Below are 21,093 nucleotides of genomic sequence, written 5' to 3'. Positions count from 1 at the left end.
ACTCTGTCTCAAAAAAATAAATAAATAAAAATAAAAATTAGCTTGAGCTCATGAGTTGGAGATCAGTCTGAGCCAGAGTGAGACCCCATCTCTAAAAAAATAGCTGGGCATTGTGGCAGCTGCTGTAGTCCCAGCTACTTGGGAGGCTGAGGCAAGAGAATTGCTTACGCCCAGGAATTTGATGTTGCTGTGAGCTGTGACACTAGGGCACTATATAGAGGGCAACAAAGTGAAACTCTGCCCCCCCCCCCAATTTTTTTTTTTGACACAGAGCCTCAAGCTGTCATCCTGGGTAGAGTGCTCTGGCATCACAGCTCACAGCAACCTCCAACTCCTGGGCTCAAGCAAGTCTCCTACCTCCATCTCCCAAGTAGCTGAGACTACAGGCACCTGCCACAATGCCCAGCTATTTTTTGGTTGCAGCCATCATTGTTGTTTGGTGGGCCCAGGCTGGATTCAAACCCGCCAGCTCAGGTGTATGTGGCTGGTGCCTTAGCTGCTTGAGCCACAGTCTCCGAGCCAGAATTTTTTTTTTTTTTAATTAAAAAGTAATAATTAGGGTGGTTCCTGTGGCTCAGTGAGTAGGGCGCCGGCCCCATATACCAAGGGTGGCGGGTTCAAACCCAGCCCCGGCTGAACTGCAACCAAAAAATAGCTGGGCATTGTGGCAGGCGCCTATAGTCCCAGCTGCTTGGAGGCTGAGGCAGGAGAATCGCGAAAGCGCAAGAGCTGGAGGTTGCTGTGAGTCTTGTGACATCATGGCACTCTACCAAGGGTGGTAAAGTGAGACTATGTCTCTACAAAAAAAAAAAAGTAATAATTAAGAAAAGGAGTTTAGGGCGGTGCCTGTGGCTCAGTGGGTAGAGTGCTGGCCCCATATACTGAGGGTAGTGGGTTCAAGCCCAGTCCCAGCCAAACTGCAACAAAAAAATAGCTGGGTGTTGTGGCGGACGCCTGTAGTCCCAGCTACTTGGGAGGCTGAGGCAAGAGAATCACCTAAGCCCAGGAGTTGGAGGTTGCTGTGAGCCGTGTGACGCCACGGCACTCTACTGAGGGCGATAAAGTGAGACTCTGCCTCTACAAAAAAAAAAAAAAAAAAGAAAAGGAATTTAAGGTTGCTCTGAGCTATGATATCACAGCACTGTACCGAGGGAGACAAAGTGAGACTCTGTCTCCAAACCCACCCTCCCCCCCCCCACACACAAAGAAAACAGTCTACCTCTTGACACTGATTTAGATATAACTTTACAAATTTATGTAGATCAGGCTTCCTTTTGTCTTCCCCTCTGCCCTATACGCTCTGCTCATTGAAGACCGGGCTCTATCTACCTTTCAAGTAAGTATCTCTTACTGCTAAATAGTATTCTGTTCTGTTTGTGATTGCTTAATAAACATGTGATGGTAAAAAAATAAATAAATAAACATTTGATGGTATGATGATTAAATGAGTATGAACTGTGGACAACCACTATGATGTGGAACTTCCAGCACTTCCTCCTCTGGAGTGCCTGAGTGAGACCTTCACTGGGTTTGGGTGTGGGAGCAGCCCAGTTCAGCCATACCTAGATCTGTATCAGTGCTGCTGCCTGCTAACTGTTTGACCTTGGAAGGTCACTTTACACTCTGAGCCTTCATCCTCTCATCCATGAAATAGGCGCATTTCCTGAAATGCCTTCAGAGTGCTCAGTAAATGGTAATGATTATCATTTCAATCTTGGAATAATCTAGACACTGATAGAAAGTGAGAGATTGGCTTTGGGTATTGTCCTCTCAGTATTTAAACTTCTATTTTGTGTATCTGCTGGCTGTTTTTCCCATGGCCTTGGTAGTGGGCATTTAGTGCACATGTCCCTGCTTGGCTGTTAGCTGGGGAAAGAGTCTGACTTTGGTTATTTTCTGGGAGAGTATGATTTAGGATTCTTTGTTGCGCTGAGTTTTTTTTTTGTTTTTTTTTTTTTGGTAGAGACAGTATTTCACTTTATTGCCCTCAGTAGAGTGCCGTGGCATCACACTGCTCACAGCAACCTCCAACTCCTGGGCTTAGGCGATTCTCTTGCCTCAGCCTCCTGAGTAGCTGGGACTACAGGCGCCCGCCACAACGCCCAGCTATTTTTTTGTTGCAGTTTGGCTGGGGCCGGGTTTGAACTCTCCACCCTTGGTATATGGGGCCGGCACCCTACCACTGAGCCACAGGCATCGCCCTGCACTGAGCTTTAGAGAAGGTTTGTGGCTCTGCTTTAAAGGTGAAATGCCCATACACCAGTGCTGGTGGTGTTAAGTTGGGTTTTGGGGTATGTGACAATTCATTTCCCCCCATCCTCTTCCGTGGCTTTCAGGAGGAAGTGGTAGGGGGCAGAGGTTGTTCAGTGGCTTTGTTTCTACTAATCGCTCATATAACACTATTATTTGAGAGCTGCCACAGAGAACTTTGGAATTCACTTCCCTTAGCTTCTTCTTTTTTTTTTTTTTTTTGTGGTTTTTGGCCGGGGCTAGGTTTGAACCCACCACCTCCGGCATATGGGACCGGTGCCCTACTCCTTGAGCTACAGGCGCCGCCCTCCCTTAGCTTCTTGTTCCATGAAGGATGCCCATGACTTCCAGAAAGCTTAGGGCAGGTCTGGCCACTGAACCTCCTAGCAGTGCTAGAAAAAGGGAAAATTTGATTTTTTAGATTGTGAACTGTGATGGTTGTCCTCTGAATGGGCACAGCCATAAGATAGAAGCTGGCCCAGTGGCTGTACCCTGTTAGGGACAATTTATTTGTAGAGTCCACCTTGGGCTTCGTTTGAAGGGGGTTTGAAGTAGCTCAGAGTGTCCTGGCCAGGCTTTTCCTCTCTCTCTGTTTCCAGAAACATTCCTCTTCCTTGGGTGGAAATGGGAGTGTCCAATAGCCTGCATTTGGTTTCCTCTGGATTTCCCATTTCCCCTGTGGACTCCTAGCTCAGCTGGCCGGCTGGAGTGGCTTCTCCTCCCTGATGTGCTCTGGGATAGCTGAGTCAGGCCAGCCCCTCTAGAGTGGGTGTGAAGGAGCAGCCGTGATGCCTGGAACACTGCACTGTTCCTCAGAGACCTGACTTGGCTGCCCTCCTGAGCTTGCTTGGTCACATGCTGCCTGGCTTGGAAAGTCCTCTGTCCTGGGAGTGCTGTGTGACTTGGCCAAGCAGGGACATGCATCAGCCTTGCTGCATCTTTGGGGTGCAGCTGTTAGGATAGCTGGGTGGCCTTGTTTCCTCCCTGCCTTACCACTTCATATGGCCTCTTCTGTTGTGTCCTGAACTTTCTTTTTTTTTTTTTTTTAAAGATTTATTTATTTTTTTTTTTTGTGATTTTTTTTGGCCGGGGCTGGGTTTGAACCTGCCACCTCCAGCATATGGGACCGGCACCCTACTCCTTGAGCCACAGGCGCCGCCCATGTCCTGAACTTTCTAAGAATTTATACCACTTCTCTCTCTTTGGAAATCAGCTCTTGAAGATTTTTTGCCTCATCTTCAGGGATAGCCACGCCGGAAACAAGCTGAGGGAGAAGAGGAGCATCACCTGGAGGTTATTGTCATGGCTTCCTGTGGTCACTTGTGGTCATCTGCTTCTAAACATCCTGTTTGTGCCCGTAGAGCAACAGGAACACTGACCAGGAGACAGCTGTTAACTGTCTAACCTTGGCCAGCGCCTAGGGTCTGGGGTGTCTCTGTCCATCTGCCCCTAGGAGACCCTAAATTTGCTTGGCTGTTGAAGGCATTGTTGGTAGCAGGTCCTTTGGGCATTGCAGACTGGGACTTCGTCCTGGCCCTGTCCTTCCTCTTTTCCCTGACTGCCTTAGACTGCCTGGGAGGCTTTCCCTGCTGCGGTCCTGTTGGCTGTTATCATTCAACACTCCTCTCTGCTCTGGACTGATTCATTCTTCGTTTTTTTTTTTTAGAGACAGAGTCTCACTTTATCACCCATGGTAGAGTGCTGTCGTGTCACAGCTCACAGCAACCTCCAGCTCCTGGGCTTGGGTGATTCTCTTGCCTTAGTCTCCCGAGTAGCTGGGACTACAGGCGCCCGCAACAACACTCGCCTATTTTTCTTTTTTGTTGTTGTTGCAGTTTGGCCAGGGCCGTTTTTTTTTTTTTTTTTTTGGCCAGGGCCAGGTTTGAACCTGCCACCTTCAGCATATGGGGATGGCGCCCTACTCCTTTGAGCCACAGGTACTGCCTGTGGCTGGGGCCAGTTTTGAACCCTCCACCCTCGATATGTGGGGCCGGTGCCCTACTCACTGAGTCATAGGCGCCACCCTGGACTGATTCATTCTTCTTTATATTCCTTCTGTGCTTCCAGAGCTGGAAGGAGCCATGGAAATGCCATCTCCTTCTGTGGCTGGGAGTCTCCAGCCACCTTTCTCAGTCAGAGCTGTTCACTTTTAATATATTTTTTTACATTGGGGTTTCATCTAAGACCACAGTTGCAAAAGGGGTTTGTGGCCTTTTAAAATATTGAAAATGGGGCGGCGCCTGTGGCTCAGTGAGTAGGGCGCCGGCCTCATATGCCGAGGGTGGCGGGTTCAAACCCAGCCCCGGCCAAACTGCAACAGAAAAATAGCTGGGCGTTGTGGCGGGCGCCTGTGGTCCCAGCTGCTCGGGAGGCTGAGGCAGGAGAATCGCGGAAGCCCAGGAGTTAGAGGTTGCTGTGAGCCGTGTGACGCCACGGCACTCTGCCCGAGGGCGGTACAGTGAGACTCTGTCTCTACAAAAAAAAAAAAAAAAAAAAAAAAAAAATATTGAAAATGGAGGGAGGCGCCTGTGGCTCAGTGAGTAGGGCGCCGGCCCCATATGCTGAGGGTGGCGGGTTCAAACCCAGCCCCAGCCAAACTACATCCAAAAAATAGCCGGGTGTTGTGGTGGGTGCCTGTAGTCCCAGCTGCTTGGGAGGCTGAGGCAAGAGAATCGCATAAGCCCAAGAGTTAGAGGTTGCTGTGAGCCGTGTGATGTCAGGGCACTCTACCCGAGGGCAGTACAGTGAGACTCTGTCTCTACCAAAAAAAAAAAATATTGAAAATGGAGTGGCTCCTGTGGCTCAAGGAGTAAGGCACCGGCCCCATATACTGGGGGTGGTGAGTTCAAGCCTGGCCCCCGGCCAAAACTGCAAAAAACAAACAAACAAATAAATAAATAAAATTGAAAATGAAAATGTAGAAACATTTTAAAATCACTTATCAAGTTTAGCCCCCTTGTTTGACTGAGGCCCTCTGAAGAGAAAACACCTGTCCAGGACACTTGATAGCAAAGCAGGCCTATACTTTTCTTTACTTTTAGGCCTCCACCTCCTTTGGAGGATGTCTGGGATCCTAGTTTTCTTTACTTGTATTTTAACTTTTATTTATTTATTTTTTTAGACAGAGTCCCACTGTATCGCTTCTGTAGAGTGCTGTCGTGTCACAGCTCACAGCAACCTCAAACTCTTGGGCTTTGAAATTCTCTTGCATAAGCTCAGTCTCAAACTCAGCCTGAGCCTCAGCCTCCTGAGCAGCTGGGACTACAAGCACCTCCCACAATGCCCAGCTATTTTTTTTTTTTTGGAAACAGAGTCTCAAGCTGTTGCCCTGGGTAGAGTGCCGTGCTGTCACAGCTCACAACAGCTCACAGCAACCTCCAGCTCTTGGGCTTAAGTGATTCTCTTGCCTCAACTGCCCAGGTGGGAACCTGTAGTTGCAGCTACCCGGGAGGCTGAGGCAAGAGGATTGCCCAAGCCTAAGAGTTTGAGGTTGCTGTGAGTGAGCTACAATGTCTCAGCACTCAACCCCAAGGTAACTGAGTGAAACTGTTTCAAAAAAAAAAAGGCTAGGCATGGTGACTCACGCCTGTAATCCTAGCACTCTGGGAGGCCAAGGTTGGCAGATCGCTTGAGCTCATGAGTTCGAGACCACCCTGAACAGGGCAAGAGTCCATCTCTAAAAATAGCCAAACATTTTTACAGGGACCTGTAGTCCCAACTACTCAGGAGGCTGAGGCAAGAGGATCGCTTGAGCCCAAGATTTTGAAGTTGCTGTGAGCAATAACACCATGGCACTCAACCCCAGGGTGACTGAGTGAGAATCTGTCAGAAAAAAAATAAGAAGAAGAAGAAGAAAGAACGAACTAGCCCGGCCTGTGTGTTTGGGTGGGGGTGGGGGCTCCTGTATTCCCAGCTATTTGGGAGGCTGAGGCAGGAGGATTACTTGAGCCTAGGTATTTGAGGTTGCTGTGAGCTAGACTGATGCTATGGCACTCTAGCCTGGGCAACAGAGTGAGAATCTGTCTCAAAAAAAAAGAAAAAAAATTTTTATGTGCTTCTGTAAAATCTTTTCAGTACTCGTATGTTTTCATAATTGAAATAATAACTGCCAGCACTGCTATGTTAACCCTGTGCTAGGCATTATTCTAAGTACCTTCCTTTTATTACCTTGTCTTTTCCTCACAGCAATCCTCAGAAATAGGTATCCTTATAGATGAGGGCACCAAAGCAGAGACAGTGTAAGAGTGACTTGCTTGAGGTGAGTTTCTGATAATGACTGAGATGGGATTGGAATCCAGAGACTGTCCCATATAGGCCTCTGACTGTGCTGTGAACTCTGTTCTGGTTCCCACTTGCTAGGGAAGGTGATGTCACCGAGTGCCAATGGGGAGGAGAGAAGAGAGGCACCAGGCTGGTGTGTGTGTATGTGTTTGCTTTGAGTATGTGAAAGTCACGTGTGGGTCATGTATAGAGTGCTGAGGGATGCGGTGATTGAGAAAATGATCACCTGGATGCATGACAGAGGGGTATTGAACACATGACCCCACCCAGATTTATCAGGGACCAAAAATGACAAGGAGGGAACAAGAGGAGTGTGATGTGTGTGAACTGTTGTGCTTTTTGGAGTGCAAAGGCCTGGCTGCCTTACGTTCATGAAGCCAGTGGTCTGTCAGTCCTCTGTTTTGCTGCTCTTCAGCTCTTGGATTATTTGCTTTTATCCCCTCTGGCTTCCTTTTGAAGGACTTTTTCTGTGGGAAAGTTGAAGTCTTTGCTCTCCAGCTGTGATTGTAGATTTGTCTTTTTCCTTTCAATTCTTTTTTTGTAGAGACAGAGTCTCACTGTACCACCCTCGGTAGAGTGCTGTGGCCTCATACAGCTCACAGCAACCTCCAACTCTTGGGCTGAAGCGATTCTCTTGCCTCAGCCTCCCGAGTAGCTGGGACTACAGGCGCCCGCCACAACGCCCGGCTATTTTTTGGTTGCAGTTTGGCCGGGGCCGGGTTTGAACCCGCCACCCTCGGTATATGGGGCCGGCGCCTTACCGACTGAGCCACAGGCGCCGCCCTTTCCTTTCAATTCTAACAATGTTTTCTTCATCCACTCTAAAGCTCTGTTGTTGAATGTGTCTGCAGTTAGGTTGATTACCTCTTCATGATGAACTGACCCTCTTATCATTATGTTCCTCTTTTCCTCTGGTGATATTCTTTTTTTTTTTTTTTTTTTGTAGAGACAGAGTCTCACTTTATGGCCCTTGGTAGAGTGCCGTGGCCTCACACAGCTCACAGCAACCTCCAACTCCTGGGCTTAAGCAATTCTCTTGCCTCAGCCTCCCGAGCAGCTGGGACTACAGGCACCCGCCACAACGCCCGGCTATTTTTTTGTTGCAGTTTGGCAGGGGCTGGGCTTGAACCCGCTACCCTCGGTATCTGGGGCCGGCGTCCTGCTCACTGAGCCACAGGCGCCGCCCTCTGGTGATATTCTTATATGGAAGTCTGTCTTGTCTGATATTAAAAGAAATACTTCAACTTCTTTTTTCTAAAAATTGACATTCAATTTAATAAAATAGTTGCCTCAAACATCTGCAGTGATGACTTCAACCTTGACTCCTGGCTCAATACAGATGGATGTAATCTGCTTAGCAGTCTTGGGAGGACTTTGCAGGTCAATGAGCCGCTTGCAGATTCTCATCTGGAAATGATCCCATGACTTGGAATTGTCACCATAAGGCATTTTCCTTGTAGTGATTCTCAGAGTCTTAGTAGGCATCTTTACTGATTTTCACTTCGAGGTTCTTTGCCTTTGCTCCTCTGCTAAGTCAGTGTACACCTTCTCCAGGGATTTGATGTTGTGGCTGGTTAGCGTAATTCTACTTTGGTGAATTGCTACTTGTTCCATGAGTGACTTTAAAAGCCTTGGCTGTGGTGCGGTTTCCTGACCCAATTGTTCCTCTGTGAGGGCAAACGGTGGCGAGTCAGGAGCAGGTGAAGGCTGCGCCCAGCTACCTTGAAGGGCACTCAACTTGCTTTCTTTCATATTGGTGTTTGCATGGTGTATTGCTCTATTGCTTTACTCTGAATCCGTGTCTTTATATGGAAAGTGTGTTTCTTGTAGACAGCATTTTTTTTTTTTGAGACAGAGTCTCACTTTGTGGCCTCCAGTAGAGTGCCATAGCGTTATAGCTCACAGCAACTTCAGACTCCTGGGCTCAGCGATCCTCTTGCTTCAGCCTTCCGAGTAGCTGGGACAGGTGCCCGCCACAACGCCCAACTATTTTTTAGAGGTGGGGTCTTGCTCTGGCTCAGGCTGGTCTCGAACTCGTGAGCTCAGGTGATCCACCCACCTCGGCCTCCCAGTGTGTTGGGATTACAGTCTTGAGCCACCGTGCTGGCTAGCACGTTGTGTTAATTATTGCATTTTTACCCACTCTAACAATTTCTGCCTTTTAATAGTAGACCTTTTAACATTTAAATTAATTATCAGTATGGTTGGGCTGAAGTTTACTATCTTGCCATTTGTTTTCTATGTGTGCCAACTCTTTATTCTTTCTTCTTCTCCTGCCTTCTTTTTGATTAATTGAGTATTCTTTACTATTCCATTTTATTTCCACTCTTGGCTTATTTAGCTATACTTCATTAGTTTAATTAGTTTAGTGGTTGCTGTATGGTTTGCAGGTTTAACTCAACACAAGTCTGCCTTCAACTCATATACCATTTCAGGTATAATATAAGAACTTTATTTATTTTTATTTTTTTCGAGACAGAGCCTCAAGCTGTCACCCTGGGTAGAGTGCTGTGGCATCACAGCTCACAGCAACCTCCAACTCCTGGGCTCAAGCGAGTCTCCTGCCTCCGCCCCCCAAGTAGCTGGGACTACAGGCGCCCGCCACAACGCCCGGCTATTTTTTGGTTGCAGCCGTCATTGTTGTTTGGCGGGCCCAGGCTGGATTTGAACCCGCCTGCTCAGGTGTACGTGGCTGGCACCTTAGCCTCTTGAGCCACAGGTGCCTAGCCAGAACTTTATAACAGTAGATTTCCATTTCCTCCTCTCATTCTTTGCTTTTCTTCTTTGTCTTCTTCTTCTGTGTTTTTAAGAGGCAAGGTCTCACTCTGTTACCCAGGCTGGAGTGCAGGTATGATTATAACTCAATATAACCTTGAACTCCTGGGCATAGGTGTGTGCCACCATGCCAGGCTAATTTTTAAATTTTTTTTGCAGAGACAGAGTCTTATTATGTTGCCTAGGTTAGTCTCGAACTCCTACACCTGGCCCCATCTTTTATATTTATCTACAAATTTACTGTTTCTGTTTTTCCTTGTTCTTTTGTAAAAAGGGGCTTTTAAAGTCTAAAGAATTTAACAAAAATGTTGAGAAAACGTTAAGAGTTTTTCTTCCTCTTCCTTTCCATTTCTCCTCTAAATATTTGCTGTCTTCTTCTCCCCTGACTAGTCTCCCTGTCTCAGGGTCGCTAATCTGTGCCTGCTTTGTGGCTCATCTCTATGGCTCAGTCAAGATAATCAGTGATGCTATCAGTGACTCTGTACTGCACAGCCCCATGGCTGGTGTTGCTAACACATTCCATTGGTGCACATTTCAGAAAATCCACACATTCCTGCTCACATCTCTGCCTCCTCTGCTCCACAGGGAAATGTGTGGCTTGATATGCAGAACCTGTGCCGACCTGCGTGCCACTCCTTGTCTTCTTTTTTGCTCTGCTGCTTGGTAATACCCCTTCTCTTCCTTCCCCAGCACCAGGCCAAAGCACCACCCAGGTCCAGGCTCCAGCTCTGCCTGCAGACCTGGCCTCCCTCCCACTGCCTCATTCTCCTGCACTGAGCCCACCTTATGGAGTTCCCTGCTCCCACCACAAAGGAAGCCAGCTAGGCCACACAGCAAGTTTAAACCCTAAGTACCCACAAGGGGCTGTGCTCTGGCCACAAAGTCTTATGCACTATTCCTTTGATTTTTTTTTTTTTTTAAGGGTAGGCATGGTGGTGGTTAGGGAGGGGTGGTGGTGACTAGAGCACAGTGGATGAGACTTTCATGGGATAAAAGAGCAGGGAGGACTTGAGCCTCCCTTGTGCTGCTTTCTCTTGTTGTGCTTTGCATATAGTGAGCTCTCATGGAGGTCCAGAAGGTGACATGAACTGACCTTCATGGTCAGTGTTGAGGTCTTAAGGCAGATTTCAACAGCACATGGGCTTGGCAGGGGTCATTTATCCATTTGTTTATTATTGTCCATGGAGCCTCTGTTATGTGCTAGGCTCTGGTGTATGTTCAGGAGATGAAGATGGATATTTGCTTACTTCCTGCTCTCACTGGGCTATTCATAGGTGGTGGGACATGGCTGCTTAGGCAGAAAGTCCCTACTAGTTTGATATATCCTCCCATAGGGGAAATGCACTGTGCTTTGGGAGCTCAAAGGGTAGAGCCCTCAAATCCCGTGCAAGGAATGAAGTTAGGGAAGACTTTCTGGAGGAAATGGTACCCTAAACTGACTCTTTGTTGTGTGTTTAATTAGAACCTTGACATTTTAGGGTGGTGCCTGTGGTTCAGTGGAGTAGGGCGCCAGCCCTATATGCTGGAGGTGGTGGGTTCAAACCCAGCTCCAGCCAAAAACTGCAAAAAAACAACAACAACAACAACAAAAAAAAACATGGTGAGAACCTTGACATTTAGAAAAGCCTCAAACCTTCATCCTTTACATAAATAGTCACTCCACGTGTATGATAAGGTTTGGGAATCTCTTACAGAAGAGGCTCCCAGGGTAAAGACAATACATTACTTTGGGTAGGCAAGATAGATCCTTTTTATCCTTGTGTTGCAGAACTGAAAACTGAGCTGTTACGAGTCTCAAGGGATAAAAAAGGATTTAGCCTGGTAAAGAAGACAGAAGGGTGGTTTAGGGAGAAAGAATAGCATGTGCAGGGAGGCGCCTGTGGCTCAAAGGAGTAGGGTGCCGGCCCCATATGCTGGAGGTGGTGGGTTCAAGCCCAGCTCCGGCCAAACACTGCAAAAAATAAAATAAAATTAAATTAAAAAAAAAGAATAGCATGTGCAAAGGCCTGGAAGGAGGAGGGGTATGTGTGTGTGTGTGTATGTATGTGGGCTGAGTTCATTGGTAGTGATTTCGTGTCCTGTGTCATCCCAATGAGATCTTTCAAGATAATCAAACTCATCTTGAGCCACAAGGGCAAGAACTATTCATTAATCTTTGCACCCTCAATGGAATGACCTTGTGGGGGTGGCCTTTGGGCATGTTATCCTCCAGATGTTGAGCTTGTGTGAGGTAGCTCTGGGCTTAGCTAGGGCTAGAGCCTTGGAGCAGTACTGAGGGCATTTTATGAAAGCTTGAGGCCTGAGATTGTTTCCTGACTTGCTGGCCCCAGTGGTGAGCTCATGTGGCAGGAAGGACCTGGTTCCTCTGATAACATGTCTAGCTGGGCCCCTCTTCTTCCTGGAGGAGGGCTGTCCAAGATGGAGCTGGCTTTGTATTTGGATTTCAGAGGCAGACTTAAGCGCAGATGGGAGCAGACCAGGAGGAGGGAGCCCATGGTATTCCTGCACACTCTGAGAATTCCTGGAGCAGGCTGCATGCAGCTTCCAGAGCTTCTCCCAAGGCTGGACGGGGAGAATAACTTGTGTTCAGGAAAACAGAGTAGCAACACTGTATCATTTCCCAACCTGCTACTTTCTGGGCCCCTAAGAGATTAGATGTGACCTGGGAAAGAAAGGCCCGAAAGGCTCTGAGGCCGGACTCCAGCAGCCCTGTGGCTCTGTCTGTCCTCTGTCTGAGTCCTGGTCCCTGCTGTCCTATCAGCTGACCCTGCCATGGACCTTCTCCTGGGCTCTGCTCCCCTTCTTGCCTTTCTTGTCTCATCTGGTTCCCTCCCTCTGGCGGGAAACATACATGGGAGGCATGCTGCACTCCTCTCTCTTTCTCCATATGCACTCAGTTACCAGGTCTGGTTAAGTTTACCCGGTTTCATTTGTATTACAACTCTAGGTCTTCCTCCAGTTGAGCCCTGCCTCCCTCTGAAATACCCTCTACAAACTGCCTGAGCAAGCCTCATCCTGCCTTTCCCCTGCTGACCGCCTTCCTTCCATAGCTTGCCCTTGTAAGTCCAGACTCCCTGCAGGCTCTGGGCCCTTGACTCCTCTTCTGCCAGGCCGAGACTTGCATACTCCATCTGGCACTTTCCCAGGCTGTTGTTCACTTCTGCCCAGAAAGCTCTTCCTGTCCACTGCCACCTTCAGGGCCCTCAGCTGACCACTCCGCCCCTCCCCCACTTTTATGACTGTCTCTCACCTGCTAGTGCTCCCTGCGGACAGAAAGTGTCTTTGTCCCTCTTGTGCCCAGCACATTGCCTATGTACAATACGTGTTTGTCAATGTTATTGGAGCCACCACTGGTAAAGGTGAGGCAGTCCCAGTGAGAGAGATGGCAGGGCCTTGCTTTTTTGCTCAGGCTGGACTCAAACTCCTGGCCTCAAGCCATCCTCTCACCTTGGCCTCCCAAAGTGCTAGGATTATAGACATGAGCCACTGTGCCCCACCAGTTTTGCCCTTTTCAAGGATAGACTTGGATATTCAAGCAAGGCCACATCTGTTTTGTGCCTCCTGAACTGTGGTGGCTTCACTGGAGAGGAGTGTGTGCTATATGGGTCAGTCTAGACAGGTCTCATTCCAGAAATTTCAGTCACCTGGGATTGAGGGGAAGCTGAGGTTGGTTCAGCTAGGAGCAGACTTGTCTTCAAAGGACCAAGTGGTGAGCTGGGAGGGGTGGAGAATGCACTGTCAGTCCTGGCCTGGGGCAATGGTTTCACCTTTGTGGATTCTCAACTGCTAGGATTGTAAATATTAGGACCCCTCTCCTCAGAGTAGTAGAGACACACACATACTTTCCTGTGTGAAGTTTCAAGTGTTTCAGGCAGTTAACAGAGCCCCTAGAGCAGTGGTTCTCAACCTTTTAATGCCACGGTCCTTTAATACAGTTCCTGTGGGTCACGACCCACAGGTTGAGAACTGCTGCCCTAGAGTCATCTGTGGTGCCAGGTGCAGATTCCTGGTGTCAAGTTCAGCTCCCTCCCTGGGACCTCTTCTCTTCCTTTCCTTGCCTTGGAATCCTTTTGCCCCATGGCTGGGGAGCTGAACTTAGTGAGCAGGAGGGAGGTTTGTGGTACCAGGTGCAGACCCCAAGCAGGTGGGCACTGTCATGTCTGATGGTCAGGGCCTCTGGACTACATCCTGGGTGGGCCAGAGTTGATGCTCCAAATGGCTGAATGCTCTGGCAGGGAGTTAGGAGTTAGAGACTTCAGATGGTTAGAGGTCCCAGACTCCTTCCTTGGTGCTTGCATTGTTTGGAGTAGATGTTTGCTGAGGATAGATATTTGTGGGGAGTGCTGTGGGGTTTTTTTGGGTTTTTTTGGGGTTTTTTTTGCTGTGGGGATTTTGAAATTTGTCTCTCTCAAATGGAAATAGGAGTCATTGCTCATGGTCAGGGATATTTGACTGCTCTCATCCCAGCTTCTACCTCAGATAGATGTGGGCTAAGAAAATGGAGTGGGGCCAGGCACGCCCTTTGCTTGTAGGAACCACCCCGCCACCAAGGGACAGTATCCCTGGAGATAGATGTCACAGTTGGGACATAACAGGGAGGAAGGCAAGAGGACAGAGCTGCTGCTCTTTAAAAAGGAGAAACAAATGGCATTAGAAAAGGCAGCAGTGGGACAGTCACTGGGTCAGCTCCCTGATTTCTTTGGTGACCATTTCCTACCTGGACAGAGAAATGGATGAGAGGATACTCAGCAGCCCCCAGTGGACAGTTTTGTTCTAATCAGAGGTTCCCTAGTTGACCACGAGGCTCCCTGATGTGCAGCACAGCTGTTAGGTGTCAGAAGTGTGGGGTTTCTTGTCCCATCATACTTGGGAAGTTGAGCCCAGGAGTGTCCAAAGGCAGCTGTACCCCCCACACACTGCACACAGCTGGACCCAGAGTAGGCTCCACCCGAGTAAGGAACAATGGGGCTCAGGTGCTGAACCCCCCAGGGGCAGAGGGGCAGTCTGCCCACACTGCAGAACCTAGCATCTGGTAGAACTAGTGATATAAATGGTCTGCCACAATCACCCCTCAGAACCTGTTTCCAGTAGAAGGCATTCCCCACAATTCAAAATCTATCTTCCCCACAAACTTTTGAAATGCTCCACATGTGTGTACCTTGGGGACTTCCTGTGTGATGTTTTTGGACATTATGGCTTCATGCTGCTGTTGCCATCTGTCCTGGTCCTGCTGGGTTTGATTGGGTTTGATTCCCAAAGCCCCAGAGTGTCTCCTACAATAAAATCCAAACTGGGGATGAGGTGGATCCCCTTGCTCCTGTCAGTCTCCCAGCGTTGCCAATGGGGCATGGTGGAGGGAGGCCAGCCCAGCCCAGGAGTCCTGGAGCCCTCTGCCACACAGCTTCTATGCACAGATGCCTCCATTAAGTCTACACATGAGGGTTGGCATCTGCTTGGCTCGCTGCCTTGGCTCTGGGGTGATGGGCTTCTTGTGGGCTACTGCAGGAGTCTTGTTGGGTTCTCTTCTTACCCTGTCCTTCCCTGCACCTTGATGTTCCTACATGAGTTTCCTGCCAACCAGACTGAGAGCCCAGAGGTCTCCCTAGATGCTTTTTATTGGAAGAAAGTGTTTTCTCTCCTTTTTTTCTATTGTGGCTTCCCAGTGTGACTATGCAGCCCCCATCTGCTTCCTGCCTGTTCAGCAAGAGACAGATTTCTCAATGAGAGTAGGCAAGACTCTGGGCCTTAAGGAGAAATTGATGTGGCTCTCTTCAGGACTGTGGCTGAAGGCCTCCCTCCTTTGTAAATCAGCAACACCATCTCACCAAGGCCTTGCATGGGGTCAGGCCTTCAAGTGAGCCTGGAGAACAGTGAGCTTGGGGAGTGAGCCTGGAAATCTATAGGTGGTGGTGCTGGAGTTGTGGGGTGGGACTGAGATGAAGATACACAGACCCTCCTAAGACCACTCTTAATTCAGGGGGTGCCAGCTCTCCCTAGTGATACCAGCTCTCAGAGGGGAGACCAAGAAGATCCAGAGCTGGATGGTCCAGATGATTCTAGGGAAGCAAAAGGGTCACTGAAGGGAAGGGCTTCAAGGGCAGCTGGCCTGACCCTCCTCCTCTCCCCTCTTCTGCTTCTTCTCAGAGCTCTTGACCATCTAAGATAGTGGTTTTGACATGTGTTCTGTCATGGCACATCCTTAAGATGACACCCAAGGGCATGTCTGGGGTTCTGTGTACTTCCCAGCTCTTTCTCTTAAGAAAACATTGGTCAAGGAAGTCTTGGTCCTTATAAAAGAAAAGGAAAACAAAACAAAACAGAAAACATTGGAACACATGTGGCTGTGCCTGGGGGTCTTGGAGTCTTCTTGAACCCCTTTCAGTTTTTTTTTTTTTTTGAGACAGAGCCTCAAGCTGTCACCCTGGGTAGAGTACCATGGCATCACAGCTCACAGCAACCTTAAACTCCTGGGCTCAAGCAATTCTCCTGCCTCCGCCTCCCAAGTAGCTGGGACTGTAGGCGCCTGCCACAATGCCCAGCTATTTTTTGGTTGCAGCCATCATTATTTGGTGGGCCCTAGCTGGATTCGAACCTGCCAGCTCAGGTGTATGTGGCTGGTGCCTTAGCCGCTTAAGCCATAGGCGCTGAGTCCAGTTCATGTTTTAAGAGCAAATCAGCTGCAAATGTCAATACTTTATGACAGTTAGCCGAGGACTGGTGGTAGCACCTCACGGCTGATTGATATTGATTGCACATTAGGCTTAAGAAGCAGAGCAGAGGACAACTCTGGGCTCAGGCTTGTGTTTCCCCAGTGTGCATGTGCATTCTGCAGGCATGGGGTAGGGGAACTACCAGTATAGAGGAAGAAACCCAGAATCACCTGCTTTTTTTACTCAGTAGAAAATGTGCTGTCCCTTGAAAGAACATCTGGGCTGACCATGGTTTGGAGAGTCTAGGCCAGCCATCTGTCTCTCCCTCCCTCTTCTGGCTGGTTTAGTGCTCATAAACCAAGCCCTGTCTGTCTCTCAATGATTCTTACACCACCTCCACTAGGTCAGAGAGAGTGCCTGGGGCAGCCTCCTCTTGCATTATGGTGCTCAGATGGGACCACCCGCAGTTTAGCATTGGAGGAAAATACTCTTGCAAGTCAGCCTTGTACAGCAGCTAGTTAAGCTAGAAGGTGGATGGTTCCAGCCTTCTCTGAATTCTTGAGTTGTCAGTGCCACCCCTAGGAGCTCAGCTGTGGCTCAAGACCAGTAGGAGGTGAGGAAGAGACAAAGGGGGTAAAGAAAAAAGAGACTGCCAAGCATGGTGGCTCACACCTATAGCACTCTGGGAGGCCAAGGCAGGCAGATTGCTTAAGCTCATAACTTCAAGACCAGCCTGAGCAAGAGCAAGACCCCATCTCTACTGAAATTGAAAAACTGAGGCAAAGAGGATCACTTCGAAGTGGCTGTGAGCTGTGATGCTACAGCACTCTACCTAGGGTGACAGAATGAAACTCTGTTTCAAACAAACAAACAAACAAGGGACCCTGAGTATGCAGTGGTGAAGTGGCACCCTGGCTGTTGGCATTTTTTTTGGATTCCTCCGGGGCGTAAGAGGACTTGTGTGCTGTGGAGTGGGGAGATGTGACTAGCAGAATGAGGGACAGCTGCTGGTGTGTCCTGGGAAGAGCACTGCTGAGCATTGCAGGCAGGCAGTGGGGAACTATGGTTGTCTACAGAGCAGCTCATTGGATGGCTCTGAGTCTCAGCATCCTAATCTGTGCAATGGAGCTGGGGGGACTGGGCTCATAGTACGTGCTCTGGAGGGTTGTTTTGCTTCTTTCTGCCTGAAGTCCTCCTGAGCTTTCTGGCCATGCAACCTGGCACTCTGCTGGGCTTGGAGCTTCTGTGGAGCTTGGGCAGTTCCTGCTATTGTCTTGATTCTGGGTTCAAGCCACAGGGCTCTCAGACAGCTGTGACTTCCCAGCAGGCAGTAGAGATGAGGGGGGAGTTGCCAGAGTCCTGCAGCTTTTTCCTCTTGCCTCTGTCCTTGCTAGTCAGTGAGTTGGAGGTGGCTGGGCTCTGCTGATGTTCTCTAAAGAGGACTTGGAATGAACTCGAGACACAGAGAGTGAGGTCAGTGGTTTGCTCAGCAAGAAGGCTGAGTTAGTGACGACCTGTCACAGCTCCCAGGATGCCTGGCTGCCATCCTTGGCTCCAACTCCTCCCCTTCCTCGCCTTAAGGGAGATGAAAACCAGAGATGCAGATTTATTTACTTACTGTCTCCTCTGTGTCAGGGTAAGACACTCATGTTTGTTTTATCCCCAAACCGTGATGGCTTTCACATCCTTCTTTATCTATTATGTACCAGGTGTGTGCCGAAGTGTCTGAATCAACTAAAGCCCAGAATGACCTAGTCACCCAGGCTGGTAAGCGGTGATTTGAACCCATTTGCCGCACTGTTGCAAGCCTGCAGGTGGGATGCCACAATGGTATACAAAGAGCTATGTGGCCATGCTACTAGCCAGATCTAGTGGTATGGCCAGGGTGGCTTTATGTGTACACTGGGGGCTTGGTGGTGCTGCTTAAATCATCCACCAAGGTCCCAAAGGGTATGTACAAAACATCTCTCCGAAGCCTGTTTTTTTTTTTTTTTTGCAGTTTTTGGCCAGGGCTGGGTTTGAACCCGCAACCTCTGGCATATGGGGCTGGCGCCCTACTCCTTTGAGCTATAGGCGCCGCCAGAAGCCTGTTTTTTTATCTTACAGTTTTTTTTTTTTTTTGTAGAGACAGAGTTTCACTTTATTGCCCTCGGTAGAGTGCTGTGGCGTCACACGGCTCACAGCAACCTCCAACTCCTGGGCTTCAGCGATTCTCTTGCCTCAGCCTCCCGAGTAGCTGGGACTACAGGCACCCGCCACAACGCCCGGCTATTTTTGGTTGCAGTTTGGCCGGGGCTGGGTTTGAACCCGCCACCCTCGGTATATGGGGCCGGCGCCTTACCGACTAAGCCACAGGCGCCGCCCTATCTTACAGTTTTGCCTGCATTTTGCATTTGCCTCCATAGTATAGCCTTGCTTGTTTTAAGATAGTGATTTAAATTTCTTTCTCCTGAGCAAACTGGATCCTCAAAAGGTGTTCTGGGTTTATCCTCAGGTGGCCTCCTGTACCTAGGCCTCCATCTGTCCCCTGGAGGTATGGACATTGCCATGTGAGAGGCACATTCAGTATTGTGAATAAAATGGAAAGGGAGAAGGGGAGGGGGCCTAGCATGGCTAGAGAGGTAGGTTTGCAGTGAGTGGGCCTGAGGAGGTGATGAAGGCTGATTTAGGGCCATATTGTAAGAGGCTCAAGAACAGAATTCCAACTCCAGGAGTTCTGACTTTGTCCCATAGGTAGAAAGGGGAGAGGGCATCAGTGGGTAAGTATTGTGACTGCACCTTGCTCAGTGCACACTCATCCAAACCCTCTTATAGGTCTGCAAGTGTCCATGCTGGAGGGACCTCAGAGAGGAAGGAGGTTCCTGCCCATAGAGCACCCATACTCCAGTGGGAGAAGTGAGAGTGAAGTGTGGAGTGCACACAGTAAAGTCAGGGTTCTAAGTTCACACCACTGGTGTCCATAAGAAGGGTTAGGTTAGGAGAACCCAGAGCAGTGGGTTGCGAATGTGTTCAAGAAGGGACTGCATGCATATGGATCGGATGCCAGTCCAAGTGGTTGGCAACATTTGATGGACAGAAAGGGAGGCAAGTGATGACTGGAGAGACTGGTAAAGAAGGAAGTGGTGAGACTTGTCTACCAGTTGATGCGGAAGCTATTAAAGGGACTATGAGGAAGGAGAACTGGAGAATCAGGAGAGCAACAAGAGTCACTTTAGGGAAATGACCCAGCTGACTGAGAAAAGGGGATGCCCTGGCCTGTTCCATGGTCATCTTGGACTGTATACCTTAGGCAGAACTCGACTAGCAAAGAGTGGGTAACTGGTGCCATGAAACCCACAAACATCGCGAAGGGCTGCAGCTCATCTAGGAACACACAAACTTTTGAACTTTCCCTTTGGGTCTGTATGGGGTGATGACTCACTTCTGAGCCCCTCCTAACCACTGTTGGTGATTAGCAGGGGTGAGAGGTCCAAGGAGCCGCCCTGTTCTGCAACAGAACAATTTGCCTCAAAGGGCCTGGATTGCAGGAATGGATTGGGGTAGATTTGGAATAGTTGAGAGCTTTTCTGGCATGTGAGTCTCTTGGGTTCAAGGCTGACTGTCTTTTTGTATATGAATCTGGGTTTTACCCTTTGAGGGAACTGTGGATTTGGCCTAGACTTGGCCTTAAAAGGTCCACAGTCTGTGGATTACCAGAAGAGGTGGATGAAATCTAACCAATGCGTCCATAGTGTTCTGGGGCCTCTGGGGGAAGGAAATACTCCTTTCCGTGCCCACCTCCTGGAAGGGAGAGACGAGCTAGTTACAATATGAAAGAGACTCTACTCTCTTAGCCAGTGTGGACTGTGCTCCTGCACCTGTAGCCAGGACCAGAGTAAACCTGGGCACCCTCCACCTCCTCTCACCTGCTGCTTAACCTCCCAGAGCCCAATCAGATGGGGAAGTGGTGGTGTGGCAGCCAGGGGCCTGATGGTGGGTCTTGTGTGCAGAGGGGGCTGGCACGGTTGAGTTTCTGTCTGGAGTTCAGGGTGACCTCTGCAGTTGCCTTTCCTCCTTTATTCTCTTGGCTCTCTGGTTACCGGGGCCCTGTAACCTTGGGCACAAGCCAAGCACCCAATAAAAATGTGAGCCTGCCTTCACATTCATATTCTGTCAGCTTCTGCAGGGAAGGGCTCCTCAGCAGGCAGGAAAACACCTTCCTATGACAGGCATGCAAGCCCAGGGAGAACCACCTTATCCAAATGACCACCCCCTCCCCTAGAGGCAGACTGAAGAACTAGGCCTTTCCCCCTGGCTTCCTGTGCGTCACCCCCCAGCCCACACTTCCTTCAGGGCTGTGAGAGTAAAGTGGCAGTTCCTGTTGAGTGAGGCATGAGTCAGCGAAGGAGAATTGGTGGCTAAGTCTTCATAACCTCCAGGCATGGCTATTAAATATTTAAATGACACTATGGTATTGATCATTTCTCATCCATCTCCTGGAGCAGAGCAGTTCCTGCCTGGGATTCAGATAATAGCAGTATCTTGGACTTTGATTTTAGACTAACTCCAAAGAGCTCAAAGATGCTATGTAAGTTTCACACATAATCATATTACCACCTCCTTAGAGCTTGTAACCAGGAATGAGGACAAATCAGATTCTGGCCATTCTTTTGTAAGACAAGACATCCACAGAGGTTGTAGGATCCTCTGATGGGCACCCAGAAGATTGGGCTTGGATCAGGGTATCTTGGCTCCTGTTCCTTGGTGCTGCTGTTTTCTCTACTCACTGCTCCTTCCCCATCCTCCTCTTCACAGTCCTTCTGTCATTCAACCATTCATTCCAGCTCCTAGGGATATGGCATAGAGTAAGACAAGGCCCCTGCTCTTTGGAGCTTAATTCTTGGAGGGGAGGCAGTTGACAAGAGCCCAAATTGTTGGGGAAGGCCCCTTTAGGAGACTGAGTTCCTAGTCAGTGTCCATGCCCTAGGTCCCTGGGCTGTATGGGAGCATAGTGAATCTGTCCAAATTGTGGATTGGTCCTTACTGGCCACAGATCTGCCTTTCCTCTGAGGACAGTTATCAGGATAAATATACCCAGCTCCCCATTCCTGGGGAGTTACTCACGGAGTAAAAGCACCCCGCTGCGGATTAGATTACC

At 49.1% G+C, this 21,093-nt stretch overlaps 1 protein-coding gene across 4 annotated transcripts in view; it reads left to right on the top strand.

Moving 5' to 3' along the window:
• PXN (paxillin) overlaps nucleotides 1–21,093 on the top strand; it is a 57,947-nt gene that overhangs the window by 14,103 nt on the left and 22,751 nt on the right. The window contains exon 1 of one of the 4 annotated variants that reach the window (XM_053588241.1): nucleotides 17,688–17,723. The exons of the other annotated variants lie outside the window; for them this stretch is intronic. The gene's annotated coding sequence lies outside the window, so the exon portion shown is untranslated. Of the gene's footprint in view, nucleotides 1–17,687; nucleotides 17,724–21,093 lie in introns of those variants that run through there. 4 annotated transcript variants of the gene reach the window in all.

The sequence above is a fragment of the Nycticebus coucang genome, chromosome 4, assembly GCF_027406575.1.
Source record: "Nycticebus coucang isolate mNycCou1 chromosome 4, mNycCou1.pri, whole genome shotgun sequence".
Lineage (NCBI taxonomy): Eukaryota > Metazoa > Chordata > Mammalia > Primates > Lorisidae > Nycticebus > Nycticebus coucang.
This window is presented reverse-complemented; position numbering and strand designations above follow the sequence as displayed.